Raw genomic sequence first — 24,034 nt, 5'->3', positions numbered from 1 at the left:
AAAATCCTAAGAGAGGATTTTTCATAAAAGAAATGTCTGTGACAAAGCCTCTCCTCCTTTCTCCATGTGGGTCTGGCAAATGAAGGGGGAGAGAAGTCCTGCCCTCTGCCCTTCCTTTGCTGGCCCTTACAGCCTCATTGAAAGTTTTAGGTCTGTAAAAGGATATCCTCAGAAGCTGACCCTTGGTGCTTGATCCAAACAGTGATACCCAGTATGTCTCTAGCTCTCTAGACTGGAGTTAGTTGTCATGTCCCATACCTGACTGGCACAATGTTTTTGTGATTTCATCTCAAAGCATAGGGGTAAAAATGACAATGAATATAGAAATTATGACTATAATAAAATTGAAATAATAATAATAACAACAATAAAAGTAACCATAGTAATAAAATAGTAATAGTAGTGTGTCGGAATCACACAGTGTATGATTTTGCCATATTTAAATGAGCAGAAAATGAATCATCTCCACTATGTTAGTCAAACACACAGTAACTGTGTGTACTTCCCTTCTCTTCTGCTGTTCCACTCTGAATACCCACTTTCTCCGAGTTGTTGTCCAGCATTTGCTGCCTCCTTTCCCACCTCTTCCAATGTTCCTGACCACCTCAGCCCAGTTGCTTCAGGTGGGCTGCTCAGCCCACCACCACATTCCCCAAGCCCCCAGTGACCAACCTGTACCTGAGCAGCTCCCATGACGCCAGTGGGAGTTCAGTGGGGCTTTGGGGAGATTGCCCCTTCAGGGGCCAAAGGAAAGTGAACAACACTCTAATTATTTAGGCAAGCTTATTTCTTGTGTGGAGATAAGATATGGATGAGTTCTAAGAGGGGGTTAAATCAACAATATATTTAGAAATTTAGACTTCCTGAACTCTGAATGTATGACAGACTGAGCAGTGAGTGATGTTTGATCCTGTCTACAAGTAACAAGTGGGCAGTGCCAGGATTGTCCTAGTGCCTCCCTGTAAAGTTATCTCTGCAATATTTTGACAGTGATTTCAAACTGCAGACAAATCACAGTGCAAAAGTCTCTACCTCCGTAAAAGCTGATTCCTAAGTTCCAAGAACTCCTATTTTGGGAGGTCTTTTCCAAATTACCTTAGAGCTAATTTATCTTTCCTTGGAGGCTGAATGGCTGAATTAACCCTGCAGTGATTGGTACCCAGACACGTTCAGCACAGGGGCAAGTAAACAATGTTTTATCAAGAGGTCTGTCTTGCAAGTGATTTAATCGAGTAAATGCTACAATGAGTAATAACATTGTATTCTATCAAAACCTCCTACTGCCTTTATTCGAGTAAGTTAGTTCCTTTGATCAATGTTGTGGATAAGTAAAAAGAAAATAAAATTGCGAAGGAAAGTCTTATATTTAGGAATGTGCAACTCCAAAAGAGCTATGGCCTTGTACTTGATCAGGCTAATCTCTAGTTTAGAAATTATTATGTTTGCAAATAGTAATGTCATGTGCTGGTGATAAATCATCAAAATTTTGAGCTTTCAACAGAAGGAATGTTGTTAACAGTTACTTAAGAGCAGAAACAATCTGCACCCTCCACCCTCATTAGTGACAATGAATTAGCCTCCAATTTTTCAAAGTATTAATTAAGTATGTGCCTTTTCTTTCTCAGGAGGAGCTCACTTATCTAAATGTCTGAGGAAAACAATTTTGGCCTTGTCTTTCTTTTGCATCTACCAATTTTGCATAACTGGTTATTTGGTGCTTTGAAGGTAGTTTGTGGCTGCAAGCCAACCTAACAGCTTGCTGCTGCCACTGAAGGTCTCACTCCCTCCTCCTCCCCACTCTGAGACTTCCTTTCTTGCCCCACCCTCTCAGAGTCCTGTCCCCACTATTTTGGCTCACCTTTTGCCTCTTTTCTTGAGTCAGTTTCAACTAACTAACTCAGAGAATTATCTACTTTCTGGTTATTTTTTTCCAGGTCAGGGGGATGAATTGACTGACGGTGGCGTCTGAAGACCACTGTGGTCAGCAATGTGTAGAGTGGCAGTATCAGGAACATACAGGAGCACAAATGTGGGAGGAGGTGAGATCTACACTTTCTTTGGCAATGACCAGTTAGATCCATCTACTACATCTTGTAGAAGTGAACCATGGATTGTTTGCTGCCAGCGAAAAGTATGTGTTTATACAAAAATGTGGAAAAGGGCCAAGAAGTTATCGCAGCAATGCTTTACTCTCTTCCATTTGGATTCCCTCTATCTCCTTATAGAAGCAGTGGAAAGTCAGACCAACTCTTCTAGACAGTTAACTCCATTTGAGAATCTTAGGTGGTGCTTGAAGGGGTAAGTAATTTCAGAAGAGGACTAAAAGTGATAAATATACGAGCAATTATTATTGTCCAAGGTCTGGGGTATTTTAAAGTTTAGATACACTCACACACATCAAAAAACTGTAATCCATCATCAGTGGAAGAGATAAACACCTCAAACAAATGTGTCAAAGATGTTCACCATATATGAGTCTTTACAACTGAATCTTCTATATGTTTTACACCAGAGGGTCTGGCCAGAAAGTGGGAATCAGTCTTCAGTTCTGTTCTGTTTATTTTGGCTAACAGAAACTAAAGCTCTATTTTCCACTCTCCCTGATTTGCTAGGCTTTCTTGTTTCACTGTAAAACAAATTAACAAACAACTTGTAATTAAAAGAAAAATGTTCCTCTTCTCTTCATTTTGCATTTACTAATGAATGGGAATGATGTGAAATATATCAAAACCAGGAATGGTTTTGCTCATGCATTTTCTAAAAACTGTTGTGTCATGACTTATGAACATCTTTGCACAAAATCTGATGAAGAATACTAGTTGCACTCTCTCATAGGAGCAGAAAGGTTTTGTTATAGAAGTTGTAGTATCTTTGACAGGGAGTGGAATCTATATACCTGCAGTGCTAAAGTTTGATTTCACCTTTGTCACTGTGCAAAGACCCTGTGTCCCTGTTTATCACACTATTTGCTTGTGTTCCACAGGGGAGATTTCCTCACAGTGTGGGATCATTTGGTTGATACACTAGGACCATATTCAGCTTTTGACTGACTACTGAAGGAGAGAGCAAAGGAGCTTCCCTGTGAGCACCTTCTGATACAGCAGTGTCCTGTGCCGAGATGTAATTGTGACTAAAAGCCTGTGCCATGGTCACTCAGTATACCATCCTCTTTGTCCTTGATTATGTTACAGGTATCTGCTTACTCAGAACAGTAAAATGTCTAGCAAGAAGTACAAAGAGCATGGCAAGACAAAGAAAGATTGAGTAAACATAACAGTTGTGGATTATGTGATATTAAAAAGAGCCAATGTATGATGTTCATTGAATATTTTCCCACATGAAGGTTCTTATGTGTTATCCAATAAATTTTCTACATTCTTTTTTACGGCATCATCTTCTCTTCCTGTTTCCCTGTTAAGGTTTTCTTCCTCATATTTATTTGTTCAGTTTTGAGTTGTTTTCAGCATGTCTTCAAGCACAGAAAGAGGAGAGTATCTTTCTTGAGCTCTTTAGTGTCATTATAGGAAAATTTTCCTCTGAGTATGGACCCCAATATCCTGTTAAATGTCAGTGGGTCTGTAAAGGCCTTTTAAAAATAGTTTGTATTGTATTTGAAGAGTGTGTGGGAGAATTGGGGAAGTAGGATCTCTGATTTTGAGCTACTCTCTTTGGTGCCTCTCAGTCTGAGATGGATTGAAACCACCAAGCAAACCTTTATTGTCCCAACATTTGAAGACAGAAATAAGCTTGGAAAGGAAAGACTGGATTTGGCTCTGAGGAACTCAAAATTATATTCTATGTACAGTTTATTGTTATAGTGCTTATTTTAAGAGTGCTTTTGAACTCAATTCTGTTAATGTAAAGTCTACAGACTTAAGTCCATGCATAAAGTGTTGTAGAAGAAAAAAATCAAGATTCTTAATATGTATCTTCCTCTGTAATTTTCAGATGCTTTTGCAAGGTTCCTTGGCCAGAGGGCATGTGAGGGAATTAAAGGATTATTCTCTCTGTTTTCCTTACTATATTTTATTTTCTTACTGAAAAGTCATCGAGGAAAAAAAAAAAAAAAAGAAGATTATACATTTTTATAGTGTCTTTTGGAAGAAATCAGAAAATAGTTTGTAAATATCATACATAACTGAATTGTGAATCAGACATTGTTGATTCCTAAAATAGACTGCAATAGCTTCATAAAAGGACTTAATATAACAAATTTAAATTTAGCAATCCTAGTCAAAATACTTCTGAAGCTAACCAAATGTCTACTTAGGTATTTTATGATTACCTTGTTTGGAAACTGGCCAGGACATCATGGCTGATATTGCATCTCTTATGAAAAACTCCAAGACATCTGTTTTTGTCACAAGTGAAAAAGACTGTTTCATCCTAAGATTAAAATTTCTTTATGTCTATGTTTTTAAAGCCTGTTCAAATTGCTGCTCAACCATAAACCTGCTGCTTTGATCAAACATCTAAGGACACTTCCTTTCTCCCATGTCCTGAAAAGCTGCTTATTTCTATCATAGACCAATGTCCAGGCAGCCCTTGCAAAATCCCTTTCAATTTGGAGGAAGGCTAAGAAAAGTACATAGTGGGGGAAAACATACAGAATGTGTTGTTATCTATCATAAAACCATGACTTCAAAACTATCCTCCTCAGTATTTTTCATTCTACTTAGTATGCATGTATTCAAATTCAAACCCAAGAGAGATTGAAGAGACATTTTTTCCCCAGAAAATTAAAAGGCATTGTGTATGGTGGAAACCTGTTTCTACTCTTCTCCAGGACAGAATTTTGCCCTTCTTTGCTTTCTAGTCTTACATTTGGTTTGCCAGATTTAGAAAGTCTGGTTGTAAAATGAAGCCCACTCTTGGCAGTACAATGGAATTAGCCACAAGGATGACTGCACAGAACTCTTGGCTATATTGCCAGCCCATGAAACTGGGAAGAGAGAAGATCTTCCTCCAACTTGAAACTCTGCTTTCTTTTTTTTTTTTGAGGGAATATTTGTCAGCGTCATCAGCCTGATAAAAAGTCATGCCCAACACAGAAACTCACATACCCATAACAAAGAGATGGTTAATCTCAGGTTCTGTCTGGAGCCATAGTGTCGTCATGATTTTTGGGCACACATGTCTTCATTCAAGGGGGTGCCCTGGCTGGCACAGGGATCTCTGTTGATGATACTTTGCTGAGTTGGCTGCTGAAACCTTTGTTTTCCTGGAAGAAACCTCAAGCCCTGGCAAAAATGGAAAGAAAAGAAGGAAAAAGGAGATCCTGGACCTGTTTTTTGTCTTTTATGTAATGACCATACAAAGCTTGATGGAACAGAATGAACTGACTTCCAGATTCATGAAGCACATCATAGGTAATGCTCTGCTTGTCTTACCACAGACTTGGTGATGCACAGCATATACTATTTTACTCACTGCTATTTTAAAGCTGTGCCAGGGTTTTTCAAAGACCTACTCACCTTCTCTGCCAAAGTTGAAGTATTAGGTATATTCTTAGAAATGGATTAATGTATGCATTTAATAATCCGCTTTTTCTTTTTATTCAGTGGTTTTCCTCACCATTAGTCCTTGCAAGCAGAATAGAATTGACCTTATTCTATGCAGATGATATATTGAAATATACACTGTAAGAAAGTACAGGGGGTTTCACTAGAAACTGCAGAATTACAATTTGTAGTGTATGACAGCACTACAGATTTTGTCAAGTGCTACTTATTTTGCCAGGGAAATAATGCAGGGAAAGGTCATAATGTTTCTTGGCACTGTCACAAAAATGTCCTGTGAATTTCTCTTTCTTGAATTTTCCACCTCTTGCATTCTGTGCGTTCTTCTGGATAGTTAGGTCTGAAAGCTGATGGTCTTTGTCACCCTTACTATTTAGTATTCGGCCCTCTCACAAATGCTTTCATGCTCGGGCTATTAGATCAACTGAAGCTGGTTCTAAGAATTCTCTGTCCACCCTACAATGAACAGTTTGTTTCCATTCAAACTAGTAGAAATAAGGATCCGAGCACATGGGAAGATTTTTCACTGGACAAGGCTTTAATTAACTGTTGCATACATATGGACAGGCTTTGGGGTAAAAATACTCTTAGCCAAGAGGAGATGTATTTAAAAGGAAAAGAAACAGATTTTGGCTACATGATATTGCCTAACTATCTGTAATACAGAAGTTAAAGGGAGCCACATTTGAGAGGAGTTTGCTAAGAATTTTAGGTATTCCTGTTACTATTGACAGGATTCTATTCTCTTACTGATGGTAAACTGTCTGCCAGCTTGTTCTGCTACTTTATTGTCAAAAACACACCAGAAAGTTCTCTTATGAAATAAACTAAAATGAGAAATACAGTTTTGAGGGTTTCTCTCCCTGTAAATAAAAGTGTTTAACTACCTCCATGCTAGTATACAAACCAGTTAGGCACTGTCCAGTTTCAGTCAGTTGGTAATTTGATACATTTCAAATTACCATAGATATTCACTCTCAGCTTCCCAAAACAGGGTGATTGCATTAAAACTGCCTATTGGGAATGGTCCTGGCCCATGTTACCTTCTGCTTCTCTACAAAGAATGATCTGGGAGTTTTGTGGCTGACTGTGATCAAAAATGTGCTCAGGGATTGTAGTAGTGATGCAAAAGCTCCTGTAGTAGTGGTTAGCCTGTGTCCTGGCCATGCTTGGTTAGCTACAGAAATATAGCCCAGGGTTTTTGCTTCCTCAGTCATATATAGTCAAATATATCCTCAGACTCAGAGCCAGAATTACCCTGACTTTCAGCAGAGTTTGAAAGCAAGCAGAAAAATTTTCTTTTTGTGGCCATTGTCTTGTAGAGTTTGTTTAATTGTAGATGCCCTGGTTGATAAGAAGCATGAACATTCATGTCATACACAGTTTGCCTGAACAAACTTCTTTTTACATGGTAAATATAACTAAGGACCATCCTACTCTCTTATAAAACGTTAAAAACTTTTTCAAAGGTTATGAAAATTTTTATGACTGCTATTTAATATTAAATATTTTTAAGGCAATAAAAAGAGATTCACATCTGCAAGAAAGTGCCAATATTTGCAATTATTTTCATTTAAAAAAAGCTTACTGAAAACCTGTGATTGTTGTTTGGATAGCGAGATGCACCTTTTGACTGTCCATAAAATAAATTTACACAAAAAAGCCCCATGTGTGGAAAGAATCATCTTTGTAGTGGGAATTTTGTGAAATTCAACTGTAAGTGTTTGTAGATTAAAATACTTCCCAGAAGGGCTGGCTGCCTCCATGGGCTGAGGTGTAGGGGCAAGTGGATGTTGCAGGTGTTTCCCCCAAAACAACCTATCAACTTCTCCCAGGTGACAGAGAGAGGCAGTCAGCTCCTGGGCCTGGACTGTACACAAGGGGTGTGGCAGCTAAGTGTTGAAAGGTCTTTCTTTCATTTGATCCCATTAATATCCAATACTAAAGTAAAATAGCTCAAATAACAGCAGAATTTGACAATAGTAATCAGTTTCTCATTGTTTTCCTCTTATCTCTCATTGCCATAAGACATTGATTTTTGTCCATGATGTAACCTTATTGACTGGTGAAATGATGAGAATGTCAGCCAAGTGAACTTTGTGTAGCTAATCACGCCTTTTCTTTAGAAACATTCTTTTGGGGAAAAAAAAAATGGTTTTGCTCACCATAGTCTGAATTTTCTTCACATTATCATTTCCAAAAGTTTGCTTTTCTTCATTAAAAAAGCGTGAAGAATTTCCTCTAATTAGTTTCGAATAGCAAACAACATCTTGACCTCATTTGTCAGAAAACGCAGAGCTGAACTGTATCATTTAACAGGGGAATACCACACATTTATGATTAATGTATGGCACTTTCCATGACCCTATTTGACTCCCTTTGTGAATATTTAATGTATTTATCATTGCACTTTCAATCTCAGATGACAAAAAAGTCAAAAGCTCATAGCACAAAGTGCTTTATCTTATCAAATGACCAATAATAAATGAAAAACAGAGGTTTGTTTTATTTTTCATAATAATTACAAAACATAAAATACAATCAAAGGCTGCATAAAAGATATGTATTCCATTTCTTTCTGCTCCTCTTAAATGTAAAAAGAAATACCCTGAGGCAAAGGGAAGGTGGGGATGCAGGGAGGCATGCATGTAAAAAAGCTGTCAGTCTATCCAGACTGGGAAGCTTAGGCAAGCACACCAAAATTCCACCAGCTGGCAGACTGGGATGCCCTATTACACCAGCAGTAATAAAAAGGTCAATGTCATTTATCTCCTCAAAACTATTACTAATTTTTCTGCATATAGAGGATGGGAGTAGCCTCTCTAGAACACAAATCCTGTTGGTGGAAAAACATGATTACCCTAAAATTGAAATCTATATCCTTTTGTCTTCTACAGAACACACCATCCTGCAGAAGGGTGATATCACTTCGCAGTCTTCACCTTTGTGCTCCCCATCCTTCTTGGAACAATGCCCTGCAAGTCAGTCAGACAAAACTCCTATTGAAAGCCTTGGAATTTTCCTTGAGTCTAACATTAAGAAGCAGTTCTTGTTTTGTCTCAAGGACAAAAGGACAAGGAGGATTCCCACTGGTTTTTATTTCTCTTGGGGCCACATTATAATGTTAAGAACTATGTATGTCCTGCTCTGTGCAGCAGGAAGACTATGCAGTCTGTGTATCTTTTTTGGGGTTCACTCTTCCCTCACTCTGAGCCAGTGTTATCCAAGTGGCATACACGGCTTTATAATCAAGTAAATAATAATAAGGCTGGTGTAGAATTTGCATGAGCAAAGAGGTACTCATATTGTAAGTTCACATTTGCTTTGGAATTTTCTTATTCGGATCCTTTTATGTGCTTAGGTGGGTTACAGCTTCATACAGTATGATTTTCTTCCATCTTATGGTTCAAATATGTGAGCTCAAAATATTCAAATTCAGGTGTGGCTGAATTCGAGTATGCTACTGTAATCTGCTGAAAATCAGTAATTTGTGGCTGCACCAGTATAATTTGTCGTTTTGTATTAATATAAATTACCCGAAAGTTAGTAGTTAATGACATGTATACACTGCACTTAATAAAAATTAGTAAATACAGTTCTTTCCTTGGTTTTATTGTCTGGTTTTGGTGAATACCATGGCAGAAGCAAACACAATACTAGGAAGAGGAATTGTGGGTTTGTAGGCATCAATGACAAAATTCTCAACTTTTATAACAAGAACAAATTTTTTCTTTTGATGTAAATTTAATAAGAATATCTGTTTGTGACAATAATGTTGCTTGTCTACAGATGTGTCTACTTTTTATTTTTCTTTGTATTTTTTTCATTCCCATCAGATACTGCTCATTTTAAGGCTAAGTATCTTCCCAAAATGCAGGCTTATTTAAATTAAATTGACTAGAAACACTTGGATCAGAAAAAAACCAATCAGCTAAAATAAGTCTAATGGTTTGAGAAGGCCACATAATAGCTGTAGATTAAACTAATGGACATTTTAACAATGTGGTATGCTCGTGGCATAACATGTCCTTAATCACAGAGAAGAAAAACTAGCTGCATGCAGACGTGGAGAAATGTGAAAGTGCTATTGCAGACTCATTTTCAGCAGCAGTTTGTTACATTTCCACACTTGATTTTGCATGAGTCTTGTTCTGTGTTCTGAGGTGTGAAATGTGGATTACAGATGCACTGAGAGACTGAATGACCCATGAGCAAGCCCTGTGCAACTGGATCCTCATGGCCTTCAGCTGGATTTAGGGGATAGAGTTTCTGGAGGGTAGTGTGGAAAAGTGGGATCAGGTTATATAACAACTTTTACTATGAAATGTATTTTTTAGGGGGGCCATGATGGTCCTATAGACCCTTGTGTTGGGTAGATGTAATAATTTTTTGTGAAAGAATGTGTGACAAAAACTTTTTATTTTTTTCAGAAACAGCCATAGTAGGCTTCGAGGTGATATTGGCAGCTATGTTTTTTAAACCAGCTGTTGAAGTCATGCCTTTCACTCTATCTGCACTTATCATTCAGAGCTATTCACAAAAGTTATTCTTAGTCCTGCACAGTGACTTACAGCTGTTTATAGATACCATTATTGCTGCCTCAGAGTTTGTATTGTAATGTAGTTTGTGTAATATGCTGAATTGCACAGCATAAAATGACAGTAAAGCAACTGTTCCTATGTAGACCCAACATTTAATTGAGATCATCTTAACAGAAATGAGTAGCCCAAAGAATTCCTATTTTTCAAGACTCCTTAGATCAACTTGAGTTTAAATCGTTATAAGTCAGTTTTATATTACACTGCAGGAGGAATAACTCCACAGACACCTTCTTCTGAAATAATCCTTTTTTTTGTCTTAGGACAATTCTAGCTGACAATTTTTATTATACACATGAAGAGAAAAATACCAGGTCAATCTTCATTTTAGGCCAAGTCTTCCTGGATGATTAATAGACACTGAAATTATAGTTAGACTGGAATGGTACCAGTGAAGCCCTGGAGTGACACCAGTGTACAGTTAAAGACACATTGCTCCAGAGCATTACATGACTAACACATGACATAATATTTATTCACTTGTCATTTATCATTCCAGAAATGTTTCAAGGAATATCTTGGCATTCAAGCATCTTGAAAGATTTTTAAGAGTTTTCTCTCTGAAAGCGATTAATACATCCTCTTGCCTTTGTTTCAAGCTCTCTGAAGGCCACTGCATGGGCTACACAAAACTTCTTTGAGAATGTAAAGAACTTCATGTTGCCTTGCTGCTCCTGGGATCCCATTAGCTCTCATAGGAATGTTCTTAGATGCAACCTCCATTGACAATAATTTTTGAGCTATGGGTCACTCCACAATATGGCATGGTCTTTGTACCCTAGTACTAAAACAACTGAGAATTTCTTGAGGCTAATAGATTTTTGGATTATTGCTTTGAAGTAGTGCCAGAGGCACTTCATGTTGTTACTCTGTCTACATAATGTGGCCTTGGTCATAGTACTGTTTTCTAGTTTTCTGTACACAAACACCAATAAGACAGTACAGAATTATTAGTCCTCCTTGTCTGGCTTTTGTTTCCTTTAAAGATGCTGCTGACAGCCTCGAAGCTCTTAGCTTTTTCTGTCTGAGGGCTGTTGTGCAAGGGAACCTTGCTGTGAAGTGTGAGTTTGAGGGTTTTACCTGACTTATACCCAAATAACGTCTTTTAGGTAACCAGCACTCATTTGGGTTGATATGATCACGGGACATGGCTGTCTGCCATTAGCTATAAAACCACACATAAAGCTAATTTTCTAGTTTTCTTTTACTGTTTTTTACTATTATTGTTATTATTATCATCATATACTAGCACAACTGTCATTTAAAATTGTCAAGATTTCTCTAAATACACATGTAAAACTACAATACCATAGTATAGTAGAACCAACAACAGAAAGCTGCTTCTGGAATGGAGAAGCAGGTGTGAGAGTGCAAATTAGATAGCAAAATGCACACAGAATGATCTTCCTGAAAAAGCAGCCCTGACATTCACATCCCTTGGCTTTTTAGCATGCTATGAGACTTGACTCAGCTTTGGATTTTGTGTTCTTTGATAGTATTATCATGAAACTGCATTTTTTGATACCACTGAGACACCAAATAAAGGTTTTGGAAGAAGAAGAAATGAGGACTTGCCTCAATAGACATGTCTCACCATATAGACAAGAGAATAGCATCAGCTGTGCTGGGATTCCATAGTGAGTTCCACTAGCATGACTGTGATGGATTGTAATATAATGCATTGGTATTGCAACACTGTGTATAGAACCATTTAGGATTTAGGATACCTACCATGAGTTAAATAATTTGATTTTGTGAAGTTTATGCATAGAATGAAAGGAAAACCTTTTTATCAGAATTATGGTCTTTGTCAATATGCTAATCATTGTAGGATTTTCAAGCAGAAAATGTGTAAAGATAGTTATCAACCACTTCCATTTCACTAGAGCATGTTAATTGTACTGTGAGCTGCAGATATACTCTAAGGATTGTCACACATTACTACTGGGTACCTGGAAGAAAATAATTAAGTCTGAACACAGACAGTTTTGTGAAGAATGGTTTATTTTGTCAACCCATATTTTGGGAAAAAAAAAATTATTTGAGTGTAATTGTGTGAGTTCTTACCCTTTCTTAATTGTACTTTCAATTGCAGATAAAACTAAGATCTGAATCTCCAGGCCAAATGGCATTTTTGTTTAATTTAATTTGCATAATTTGCATAGAATTTATTAATTATAACTTTTCATGTCTTTGCTAAGGAGCTTCAGTGTGATTTTGGATTTGGAACCAAACGGGAAGTTAAGTGATTTCATTTGTGGATTCAATGAGAGTATGCTCAAGCCTCTTTACAAATCCATTTTCTGGTATTCACATACATAATGTAACATCTTAACATGATACAATACCAGCTGCATATTGTCATCTTTTGGATCAAATGAAATATAAACACCATTATGTAAATGTAATAGAAACACTGAATACTAGAAATAAGAAAAATACCTCAGGGCACTTCTATACTTGTAGCAGAATTGTTGCCTTGTTTTGACTCTAGTAGTTAAACACGTTGCACTTTTTCAGGTTTTTCCCTCAAAAGGTAAAACTGATGGTGGAACTAGACCCCACTGGTGGAGCTATATTTGTGCTGAAAGCACACATCTCTGCTTCTCCAGCTGCAGGCCATCACAGCACGCTGCTTCTTGGCACACACTCCCAGAGCCCTGTAAGACCACATTCAGGTGGTGCCTTCAGGATATTCCCACAGCCCAGCTCCACTCCATCTTCTGGGCTGCCTTTTATACTCCTTTCCCCTTCATTTCACAGGCAGTTGAACATACATAAAAGTAGTTACAGCAAAAGATCTGCTCTTATGTTGTCTTCCTGTTGGGCAGTGGGCCATTCCTGTTTCTTGGGGAGTGCATGTGGGTATTTTAGTCACCTTTTCCCCTCAAATGGATTTCAATAGATTCTCACATTTACTCCTAAACAGCATGGCAAGTTTACCCACTGTTGTCAACATTTATTAAGTCATAACACAGCAGTATTAAGGGACTTTCTTAAGGGACTGATCTAACAGTTCTTAGATGAGTAACTCTTCCAAAATATCTGTCTGACTCATTAGTTTCTTCCCACATAAACTCCCTTCTAGTTTCATTTGGCTTAGTGGCATCTTTCACTTCCTGTCCTAAACTATCAGACAGTGTTTCTGTGAACTGTAAACAGTGGCAGGGTTTCCACCTAAGAAACTTCTGCACTGGGTGATGTGTAGAGACAGTTTAGGCAGAGTGTGCTGGAAGGCTTTGCAGTGTCAGAGGTAGAATCCAGGTAGGGGGTCAAATTAACTTCAAATTCTGCAAAGTTTTTTAGAGAAAACATTAAAACAGGCTTGTCACCCATCACAGACAGATGGTCACCCTGCTTAAGAAGCATATTTCCCTGTTATTTATATAATACAGTCAAGGCAGATTTTTCATCCTCTTCTGTGTTTGGTTGCAGCCGCTCTTTCTCTCCCTTTGTGCTCCGTTGCCTGGAGAGCTGTCCTCTCCCCGCTCCACTGTCACAGGCCACTAGTCTGTGACAAAGCTCAGTCTCAATCTCCCACAAAGCTGAAAAAGGTAAAGTCACAAAAGAGTCCTTTTTTCCTCCCTTTTGGCTTTTGCCTTTTTCCTCACCCTGGCTGCAACAGGGGCTGCACACAGCAAGGAGGTATCTTGCAGCAGATGAGAGAGGGAGGCATGTCAGAGGTAGGAGCTGGCAGCAAAGCCCCTGCTCATGATGCACAGGTGGAATATCTCACATCAGAGATCCTGCTGCTGTCTCTGCCTTTGCCATTTGTCACTTTTGCCTGCATTGCTGACAGGTCTTTTTCTCCTTCACATTTTTGAGAACAGCTCTTTCACTAAACTCTCATGTAAGCATGGCTCGGGTATTTTGGGACAATTAATTCAAATGGAAATAGCATTTTTGTTCTTTTTATGGAAATATATAAATGAACTGAAATTGAATATAATAAATATATATATAAAATATAAATGAACAGAAATGTTTACAGGAATAATTAACTGAATATTATAGAATTGTATACAGCTATTTTTATGGACTGATAGTTCAAGAGTGTGCTGATGTCACCATCACAGATTAAAGCTGGCTAAAGATTAATAATTACCACTAATGAAATGACCTGAACTTCACAAGACAGTGTGATAAAGTAGAAAATCTACTGGAGAGTCTGATGTTGGGGTTGTAGCCCACACTGATTTTCAAGATCTTAGAGAGTATTTCTTAGTCACTAAGCATATTTAGATTGCTTAATGTACATCTGTTAGTACAGATTTTCAGTGCAGTGGGGACACAATCTAGACTAAGCCAGTTCTATGATGTTAAAAATCAGAAACCTCCTTTCATTTCTCCTATGAAATGTCCACTCAGGTTCTTCAATAACAGGTAGGTGGGATTGAGTATTTAAGGTTGACACCAATGTGAATGAGAATGCCTCAAAGTTTAGGCATCTCTATAATTTTGTTCTGCAAATGGAATTACTGAGAATTGCCTCTCTCCTAGGGTGCTTGATCCGTGACACCTGCCTTTTCTTTGCACCTTTCACAGTCTCCTGCTGAGCTTTGCTTTGGAGATTTTTTTGGTAAACATTCACAGAAACCATCCTCTAAAAGGGCAGAGATGATCACAAGCTTCAGATGATGTTTTCACATTCACATACCTTTTCTTAACTCAGTAGAATATTGTAGTTAGAGCGCACAACAAGGAAGTGGGAAACTGAGATAAGCTTCCTTCTCTGTTTGAAGGTCAGAGTAGTATTGACACAAATTCAAATTATAGGATACCTTCTTCAGTTTGATACTACTGTTTTTCTCTGACTTCCATAATCTTACTGACAGTCAGGAGACTTCTGGACTAGGAGACCTCAGTGGATTTAGGGGGCTCAGTGTTGAAGATATTCAAGCTGATATCACCTTTCTGCACGTGCATTTCCTTGTAATCAGAATGGTATAAATGCTTTATTGCCAGACTCAATGAAGAAGAAAGAAGGCAGAAAGGGAAAAAGACTAATTTTATTCCAATTTATTAATTGGACAAATATAAATTACTTATCTGCAAAAAAACTGGAATCTTATTCCCATTAATGTATTGGGTTGGGGAAAGCTAGATTCTGGAGTTCTATTTCATACACCAGCAAATTTCTCCAGTGATTGTTCCATTCAAGCATCAAGGACAGCCAGAGACAGACATAATGTACATCTACCTTTAATCAAGGATTGATTTTTATTTTACTAGTTTGATTATTACCAATTTCCTTATAAGGCAGCACTAAGCTCTAAATAAGATAGCTGTCTGTATGATCCATGGTTTAGAAGTTAGATTATGCTTAGGAGCTTTGTGTCTGATGAGTTGTCTCACTGTTTTTTGTATGCATTCACTTCTGTACTACAGTTGTGTATGGGAAAATGTGATCCAGATACATTACAACCTTTACCTAACAAAAATGATAAGATTTTTTTGGTTAAGTTCTGTTATCACTCCATTTCAGAAAATGTGTTTTTGCTAAGCTTTTCTTTTCCTTCGTAGTTTTACAGGGTGAGCCGAAGTCAGTCCTGCATTAACTCTAGTAAATTTAATTTCATTTTTCTAGTGAAAGATGTCTCTGCCTGCAGGACATGAACTAGATGAACTTTAAGGTCCCTTCCAACCCAAACCCCATTGTATGATTAAATTAACTTCAGCATTGGTTTGGCCCAGTGTATTTCTATTCTGAAGTGATAAATTGTCCATAAAAAGCATAGTCCTTTACTTTGCATGGGATTAATTTCACAAGAATGACATCTATCATTTCTGAGGCTAAACATCCTAGGAGGCAACTCTGCGAATCATGTTGAGAATGAAAAAAATCATTATGCATAGCATCAAAGGCACCAACATAAAGTTATAGTTTAAAAAGTCAGCATTCCTGTGGTATTGAAAGGAATTAATCTGAGAAAAGGACAGAAATCATTCCTCTGAGAGGGCAACACTAAGAAAATATATGTGTGTTAAAAATGTGTAAGTGCTTTACTGTTGTCTAAAATTGAATGAGGTTCCAAGTGAATGAAGGGAAAATAAGATTGTTTGGAAAAGAGCAGTCAGTTGTACTAGTTGATTTAATATCAAAGAGGGAATGTGACAAGCTGTGGCCCTCCTTCACCCAAAAATAAGAGGACACCATGTGCAAATAAAATCATCAAAGAAATCTTCACATCCAAGGCATCTTCACACGTACAAATCATAGAATCCTAAGAATCAAAGAGTATCTCAAGTTAGAAGGGTTTAATATAGATCATTGAGTCCAATTCCTGATCCTTGCAGGGTTACCTACAACTAAACCGTATAGCCAAGAGCATTGTCCAGGCACGCCTTGAACTCAGGCCAGCTTACGGGTGTACCTACTTCCCTGGGGATCTTGTTCCAGTGACTGACAGCCCTGATGCACACCCTGAGCACAGAAATGTGCAAATACATCTTTGACAGGAAATTATCTTTACCTCATTTCACACTGATTCCTCACAGTTTTCTTAGCGAAACAGAAATTCTGTTTGGAAATCAGGACATACAATGCGATTCCTTATGACTAGATTCAGTTCAAAATTAAAATGCTTTAGTGAGTACTTCTGTTTACTGAATGAGTCATGAATTACATCTCTGCTCTCAACACTATTTCAAATCAAGAAAATAAGGCAGGGAGCTGTTAAGCCCCTATCTATCCCATTGAACTATCACAATACAGGCCCTAGAACTTGGATACTGTGATAGATTCATCTTGTAATTACCCTGCTCCTGCAATAGCATTCTTCCACTTTGTAAAATTCTTCAAAATCCAAGCAAAAAAGTAGCAAATATAAAAGTAATGGCTGGCTAGTTTATTTTCTGATGCAACACGTGGTTTAAGTGCATCCAAAATGCACTTATTGAAAGTGGAAAAATAAGAGAAAAGACCAACAAATATTCTACATCTTAATGGCCAAGAGTCTTGCCTAAGAGAAAAGTTAATGAATAAGACCCAGATGCCATAAACTGTCTCTAAGTAATTTTTTTTCTACAGTTTTATTTTTTTTAACTGAAATGTGGTGTATTAGCTTGCTTAGTTGGAAAGGTGAATAAAACATGTATTACAGAAACAAACTTTTTTTCTTTATTCTTTCTGAACGGCATTATTTTCTCTTTCAATTTTCCTAAGATCAACGAGTTTAAGATCTCTTCTTTGCAAGTTTCCATTGATCACAAAATAATTTAGGTAATAATTAATGTCTGGGGGCCATCTAGACTAATATCTTGCTTGAAGCAGGACTAACTTCAAAGTTATGTCAGAGAGGTGAGCTCCTATACCATGTCACTGTATCTACTCAAGGTTTTAAAATCTCCAAGAAGAGAGCTCTACCTTAATTGTTAGAAAAGACTATTAACTCCTGTTTTCTTTATTATCATATTTTCGGTTTATATCTGATAAAAAGCTGTAGTGAAAAGACAATCTGACTTAAGTGTTAGTTATCAAGGACAGTTTTCTCTTGAAAAGGCTTGGTTCTCTAGACAATGAAGGAATGAGATTTATTTTATGTCTTGTATTTCAGGATAGGAAGCTTCAGCAGCTTCTCTGGGTCATCTTCTGAAGGAGGCTCCCTCTGAGGACTTAAAGAACTTTCATACTTTTGGATTATGCTTTGATTTTCCATATTTGCTGACTGTTCTTCAAAACAAGCTTGCAAGCAAGAATCTTGTTTCATTATTCTGAGGTGTTTTGATTGTATTTATTCTTGTACAGGAGTGCTTGTATGACTTCACCACATGGGTTCATTTTATGCTTACTATGTAAATTAAGACTTGGTTTGATTTTGAGCCAAGCAAGTTACTGTTTATTTGTGTGTCACCATATATTCATATGTGCTTCCAGAATTTACACTGTATTCAGTTCCACTGTTTATTTTGAAATTCATTCTTCCTTCATTTGTTGCATCACTAAGAAGAAATAAAAACAAATCTGAACAAATTTTACAGACTCCTACGAACATTTACAAGAGATAAGTGAGATAATGGTTTGTCTCTGCCTCACAATCAGAGCTTTATTCTCCAGTCTCTGTTCTTGGACAGATTGTGATTTTGATCTCTGGTTATCTTTGCAGATCATATGGACTCTGCAAGACATTTGCTTTCTTTATAAGACATGATTCCCCCACAGCCTGATGCCCTCGAGTTGTGACTGCCCCCACATTTATTGTGTTTGCTGTTGCTGTCTCTACAGTTTATTTATCCTTGCATTCAGTCTTTCTGACCGTGCATCCACTTTGTATCAATATATCTCAGTCCTTTGACTGTTTGCAAGCACTCTCATTTTTAGTTCCCTTTTACTGAAAACATGCACTCATCATTTTTAAAAATCAGGTAAATTTCTGTTGGTGACATTTCCTTCAACACTGATGCTCTCATAAAACTTTTGTCTCTAATTAAGCTCTTTGTTAACCATTTTGTTTACATTGCTTAGTTTGGTTGGTTAGATTTGCAATGTAATCACCCACAGTAGCAGCTTCCTGTTTTTGCTTTTGTCTTTCATTTTTGATTTTCTATTTCTCCCCTTTTTCAGTACAGGGGGCCCTAGACATGAATTACCTCTCAAAATTTGCTATTACCTTTTCTGGTCAAGGGGATACTTCAATCTTCTTGTAGTTCCAGGTTAGAGCCATTGGGTTATGCTTCACATTATTTCTTCATTGGCTCTTGACTCATTCAAGAGGACTAAAATGCAGGTATAATTTTTCTAGAATTCCTATTTGGTGTCTGTCATTTTAACTCAGAGTTCCACCCTAAAGACACTGAGACTTTCAGCTATGCCTTAGGTTTGTTTTCTCAAAAATTTAATGTAAATTATTTTTAGGCAATCTAACATGCCATTTAAGTTATTTGTGTTCCCATAATACTTTGCTTTTAAATGTATTAATTTCATTCCATCTTATTTTGTGTATTTCTCTTTTCATTTGCAACCAGTTCTCAAGTCTACATAGAATAATATACTTTTACTGTCTCAAATTTTCTATGCCTCGGTCTTTCTTAGAGTATGGGTCCTGACCACAAAATCTAGAACTTCACTTTACCTTCTTGATCGTCTGTGCTATCTGTTTCTAGTTTGTTACTTGATTAATGGATTCAACTGATTTAATAAGCTAAATGACCATATTTTTCCAGCTTAGTATTCTTTCATCTTAATTATTTGAATTGACTTGGTGAATTACCAGATGAATACTGGATCCAGGAGAAAAGAGGAGATATAAAAGGGTGACAAATTCATCAGTCTGCCTCTGTAATAGTAGAGAATCATTTGGATCAATCAAATGTACTTAGAAAACTGAACATTTCTTAACTTTTTTAAGTTAGTCACTCTTCCTATCATAATGTAATGAGTCTTCCTGATCTTTCCTGTACCTTAACTTCTTGCTTCAAAAAAATTGTTACATGTTATCTAAGATTTCTTGATAGTCCCAGTCATAATATATTGGTATCATAGATATCAATAATGATGAACATTTCATAGGTCTTCAAATTCCATATAAACCTGTGCATTTGATTTTATACACATTTTCCAAAATCTGTATTTCTTGATACTCCTTAACACAGTGTTAGTGAACTTTGTTAAGTCAACAGATTATCAAAGATCAGTTTTTGTAGGTTACAACAATTTGATATCTGGCAATCCTCTTCTCCTCGGAGCTCTTCCAGATCTCTTTTTCCTCCTGTGATTTAGTTTCTCGAGTCTTTGTGTTATGTCATTCCTTACTTCCTTTCCTTGAATAAATATCCAAGATGAACTTGGATATGATGTTATTCTTGAACATTTTGACTATAGACCATCTACTGTCATTGTCTGAGCCTTTCACAGATAAAACCTCTCTTTAAAGATTGACTGTGCTTTCATTTGTTTGGTTTTGTCATTGTCTAACTCATTATATTACCCCATAATTATAATCTAAGAAACAAAAAGCTTTATTTTTATCTTTTCTTATTTTCTTGCTGTCAATCTGATACCCTTTTCCCCCACATAGTTGCCTTTCAAACAGCACTTTCAATTATTAAACCTTTTATCTTGTCTACCATGACATATGAATACTGTCTCTCTTTTTTTTTTAGAGTGTTTTGGCTCTTTTTTATTTTAGTTTTATTTGGTTTTGGTTTTTGTTTTTGGGAGGTTTTTTTGTGGTTTGGTTTGACTTTTGTTTTTTTTTAGTTTTTGTTTTATGTAGTCTCTCAACAGAAAACTGACATAAATTCTGAAGACATCTGGTCTTTGATGCATGTTCACTCTGGGCCATTTTCCTACCCTATTGATCACATCATGTTGTGAATGATATTTATAGTCTCTTTGTCAGCTATCCTTATCTTATCTCTGGGAGTTGTCTCCCTGGTTTTAACACGATCTTTTAAAGTTTCAAGTTTGTTAATCTGCTACCAGCCTTTATTTTGGCTATCTTTGATATCCTGTGTTATAATTGACTCATGCCTCTTTTCTGTGGTTCTTTCATGCTGCAATTATTTCTTTCTTGCACGTTCTTATTTGCTTTTATGAAAGAGTGGCTAAAGTCGCTGTTGGCTTTTGGTAGTCAGATGCTAGTCCTGTCTCTTGAATCAATAAATACACAGGGCTGATTGTAGTACTTGCATTCTTTTTTAGTGACTTTGTTCAGCACTTTCAGATCTTCAGTGAGCTTATTGACTCCAGCTTCTGATCAATAAAATGTGTTTCCAGGAAATTCTGGAAGTGTTACAGACAACTCTATCACTCTCCACCACATTCCTCCCTCATAAAACTGTCAAATTTTTTGCTATGATTGTTCTCTTTAGATATTTAATTTTCTTAGGCACCACAGCTATGGTGAAAAGGGCTATTGCTAGGAGACTGTTCTGTGTTTCTTGGCCATGCTAACCTGACATGTGCCAATAAGATTACCAAATGTCATATTCCCTCATCATATGACAGGAGCCAGCATCCACTTGAAACAAATGCCTACTAGCTGAATGTAGCTCTTGGCAGCATTTGATTTTATAAGTGGAAAACCATTTCTTTTTCTCTTTTTATTTATTGTAGCAGCATAGAAGATGAAGGGTTTTTTTTTTCTTTTGGCTTCCACTGAAGTTTTATGGAAGCCATTGCAATTTAGAATTAATATTTGCATATAGCAAAGTGTTGACAATGACTTTCCAAAATTGTAAATTTGACATTTAGCAGTATCATTTAAGAGAGCAAGAGCTTTCCAAACTGCAGTTGAAATTAAATTAACTGTGATATAAATGTTTATAACTTTAGTCACTTACTGAGTGGCTAAGGAAGTTTGTGTTACAGCTGGAGACTTCCACATGGATGTTATGAGATACTTCCTCCCCAGTTACCTTGCCAGACATTAGGTTTTACCTCAGGTATTTCTATTTAAAATGCTCATTATTTTATCTTGCACAATTCAAACTAAATTCTGTGCACCAGGACCAGTTTGCTTTAGTGATTTCTTATCTCAAATGCTTTAACAACAGACTACTGCTTTAGTTCATAGCCTGTGAAGCGTTCCAAAGCAAGATGTTTGAGGACACTGGAAATCATACTCAATTAACAGCTATCTGCCTCCATCAGACCTTGTATTAATTTACTACATCAAAATTATTCAGTTGTCATACCCATAATTTACATATTTACCCAGCGAATGAATCAGTTTTTAATGTACTCAGAGAGAACCCTCTAGACTATTTACTGAAGAACCTCTTGAAATGGCTTTTGTCTGAGCTGTGTTCCTCCAAATCGTTCCTTTTTTAGAAAAGGGATTTAATCCTTTCTACTGACTGAGGGACTTGTCTTTCCTTACCACATTCCAGGGAGACAAGCGTGCATCAGATGTTTGGCTTTTTACACCCACATTAGTATTTGAAGAGGTATGAGGCTCTGTTAAGGCATTCCCTGATGTCAGTAAACAAGAGTCCACAGTTACACTAAGTGATTAAGTGGGAAGCTGCCAACTCTTGTATGATGAAATTCATAAGGCCATTGTTGAGGCAGTATATGTTGTACAGATGAACTGTCACGAACTTCAATCTGGGAAGTATTGATGCATGTCCTTGCATCCATCACAGAGGGACTAATTAAAAAAGTAGTAAAATTTACCTCTTTGTTATTTCATTCTGTGCAGCAAGGGTGGAGGATTGCTTTATTTACTAAACGACCAGGACATGAACCCCTGAGTTTCCTTGTGCATTACAAATGTTGGGAGTTTCTCTTTTTCTTCCATTTAAGAAGATCACATATATGATATTGCTGTGATGATGATGATCTTTCAGCATACAAGGTGTGTTTTCATCAGTACCTGAGCACTGTTGAAAGTGTTATCAATAGACATTTATGCAAGACCAACTTGTATTTTAAATAAAGCCTGAAAAAACCCCTTGCCACAGGTAGTTATTTAGCCAGCTAGATTCCTTCCTTCCTTCCTTCCTTCCTTCCTTCCTTCCTTCCTTCCTTCCTTCCTTCCAAAATAAATAAATAAATAAATGGAAAATAAGAGTTAAAAAGAGTAATTTTTATAAGATAGGCTTTTCTGCAGCCCTCTGTCAATCAACACCCACTCCACCCTGCCCAGAGACAGAAAGTGTGTCAGGTACTTCAGATCCTTCAATATGTGGCAGAGTTAATTAGCTCTTTTTTGTGAATTGCTTGTTTGTCCAGGTGTAGGAAAACGACCCTTTATCGACAACTCACGGCCCTTTAGCAGTGGAATGTGCAGACAGACTCTGCAACAGGGGATTTATCTGGCAGTGCTACTTCCATGGAATGTTTCTTTTCTGCCTGTAAAGCAGTTCCTCCCTCCCCACACCCTGCCATCCCTCCACTCAGTACATGTCTGTACTCCCATGAGTCTGTGATTTACTACCTTTTCTGGAAACAGGAATACTAAATCTATTTTCAAGTATAAAATTATATTCATGTCAGAGGTAGGAAATGAACTTTTTTTTTCCTAGATACTTTGTTGTTGTTGTTGTTGCTTTGTTTCCCTCTGATTTATGTGCAGATTTTTGTAGACTTGTAGGAAAGATATCTTCAGAGCATATACAATCAAAGTCAAATGATAAATTTTGTGATGGGTTATACAATTCTAGTATCAAAATCAGAACCCTCTTTCCTCATGTCTGTCCAGGTAAGTCTCCAAGCCAGTCTGGTCTCTGTGCCTATCATTCTGTAGCTAACAATTAAGGTATCAGTGGCATGGAAAGAATTTTATCAGCACAATAGCAGATCTTTGTATCACTAGGGATATCTCTAAAAGAGTTTGTTCTGCTGGTCATTACGTGTAAATGTTATATGCAGAATGTTTCACCAGTGATGAATTTGACTGTCCCCTTTGAATGGAGTGGTATTTGTTTGCTTTGCAGAGACAATGACTGATAGACAAATATTTCTGTCTCTTGTCTGGACCAGATGAGTTATCAGAACTATTCAAGTATCATTGAATAATCAAGGATAAGAATGATGAAGGATTAAAGACAAGTTGCTGCGGAAATTAGACAAGACATGAACTGTATGTGATGGAATGAATCAAGGCCTTTTTAATGTATAGAGTCTTCATTACTGCTGAAAAGGGAATTTGTCAGTGACTATCAAGAGAGAGGACCATCCTTGAACTTCTCTTGACACATTTTTCTCTTTTCCTTTTGCTTTCTGCTACTCTCCCCTTGAAGGACTATATAATATTGCTTGTGTATGATATGTACCTTTACCTCCAGTATTTGCAAGCTATTTATGTGTGCTGATGCTCAATAGAATGGCAGTTGCTCAGTGCTCTTGCATCATGTTAGCAGTTCTGTAGGAGGAAATAAGAGATTTCACTTTGCTTACAAACTGACATTTGACATATGGTCTGTACATGTTTCGTCTTGGTTTTTCAGACATCTGTAGAGGTGTGCACAGAA

At 37.1% G+C, this 24,034-nt stretch overlaps 1 long non-coding RNA gene across 2 annotated transcripts in view; it reads left to right on the top strand.

Annotated features, from left to right (window-relative positions):
• LOC115949559 overlaps window positions 1-9,114 on the top strand; it is a 27,057-nt gene extending 17,943 nt beyond the window's left edge. Inside the window, exons 2-4 of one of the 2 annotated variants that reach the window (XR_004083003.1) lie at window positions 1,935-2,039; window positions 2,984-3,191; window positions 8,417-9,114. This is a non-coding gene — a long non-coding RNA (uncharacterized LOC115949559). Of the gene's footprint in view, window positions 1-1,934; window positions 2,040-2,983; window positions 3,474-8,416 lie in introns of those variants that run through there. The other variant, XR_004083002.1, reaches the window with a different exon arrangement.
• The last annotated feature ends 14,920 nt before the right edge of the window (window positions 9,115-24,034 follow it).

The sequence above is a fragment of the Geospiza fortis genome, unplaced genomic scaffold, assembly GCF_000277835.1.
Source record: "Geospiza fortis unplaced genomic scaffold, GeoFor_1.0 scaffold98, whole genome shotgun sequence".
Classification (NCBI taxonomy): Eukaryota; Metazoa; Chordata; class Aves; order Passeriformes; family Thraupidae; genus Geospiza; species Geospiza fortis.
Note: the sequence above shows the minus strand (reverse complement) of the source record. Positions and strands in the feature narration are given on the sequence as shown.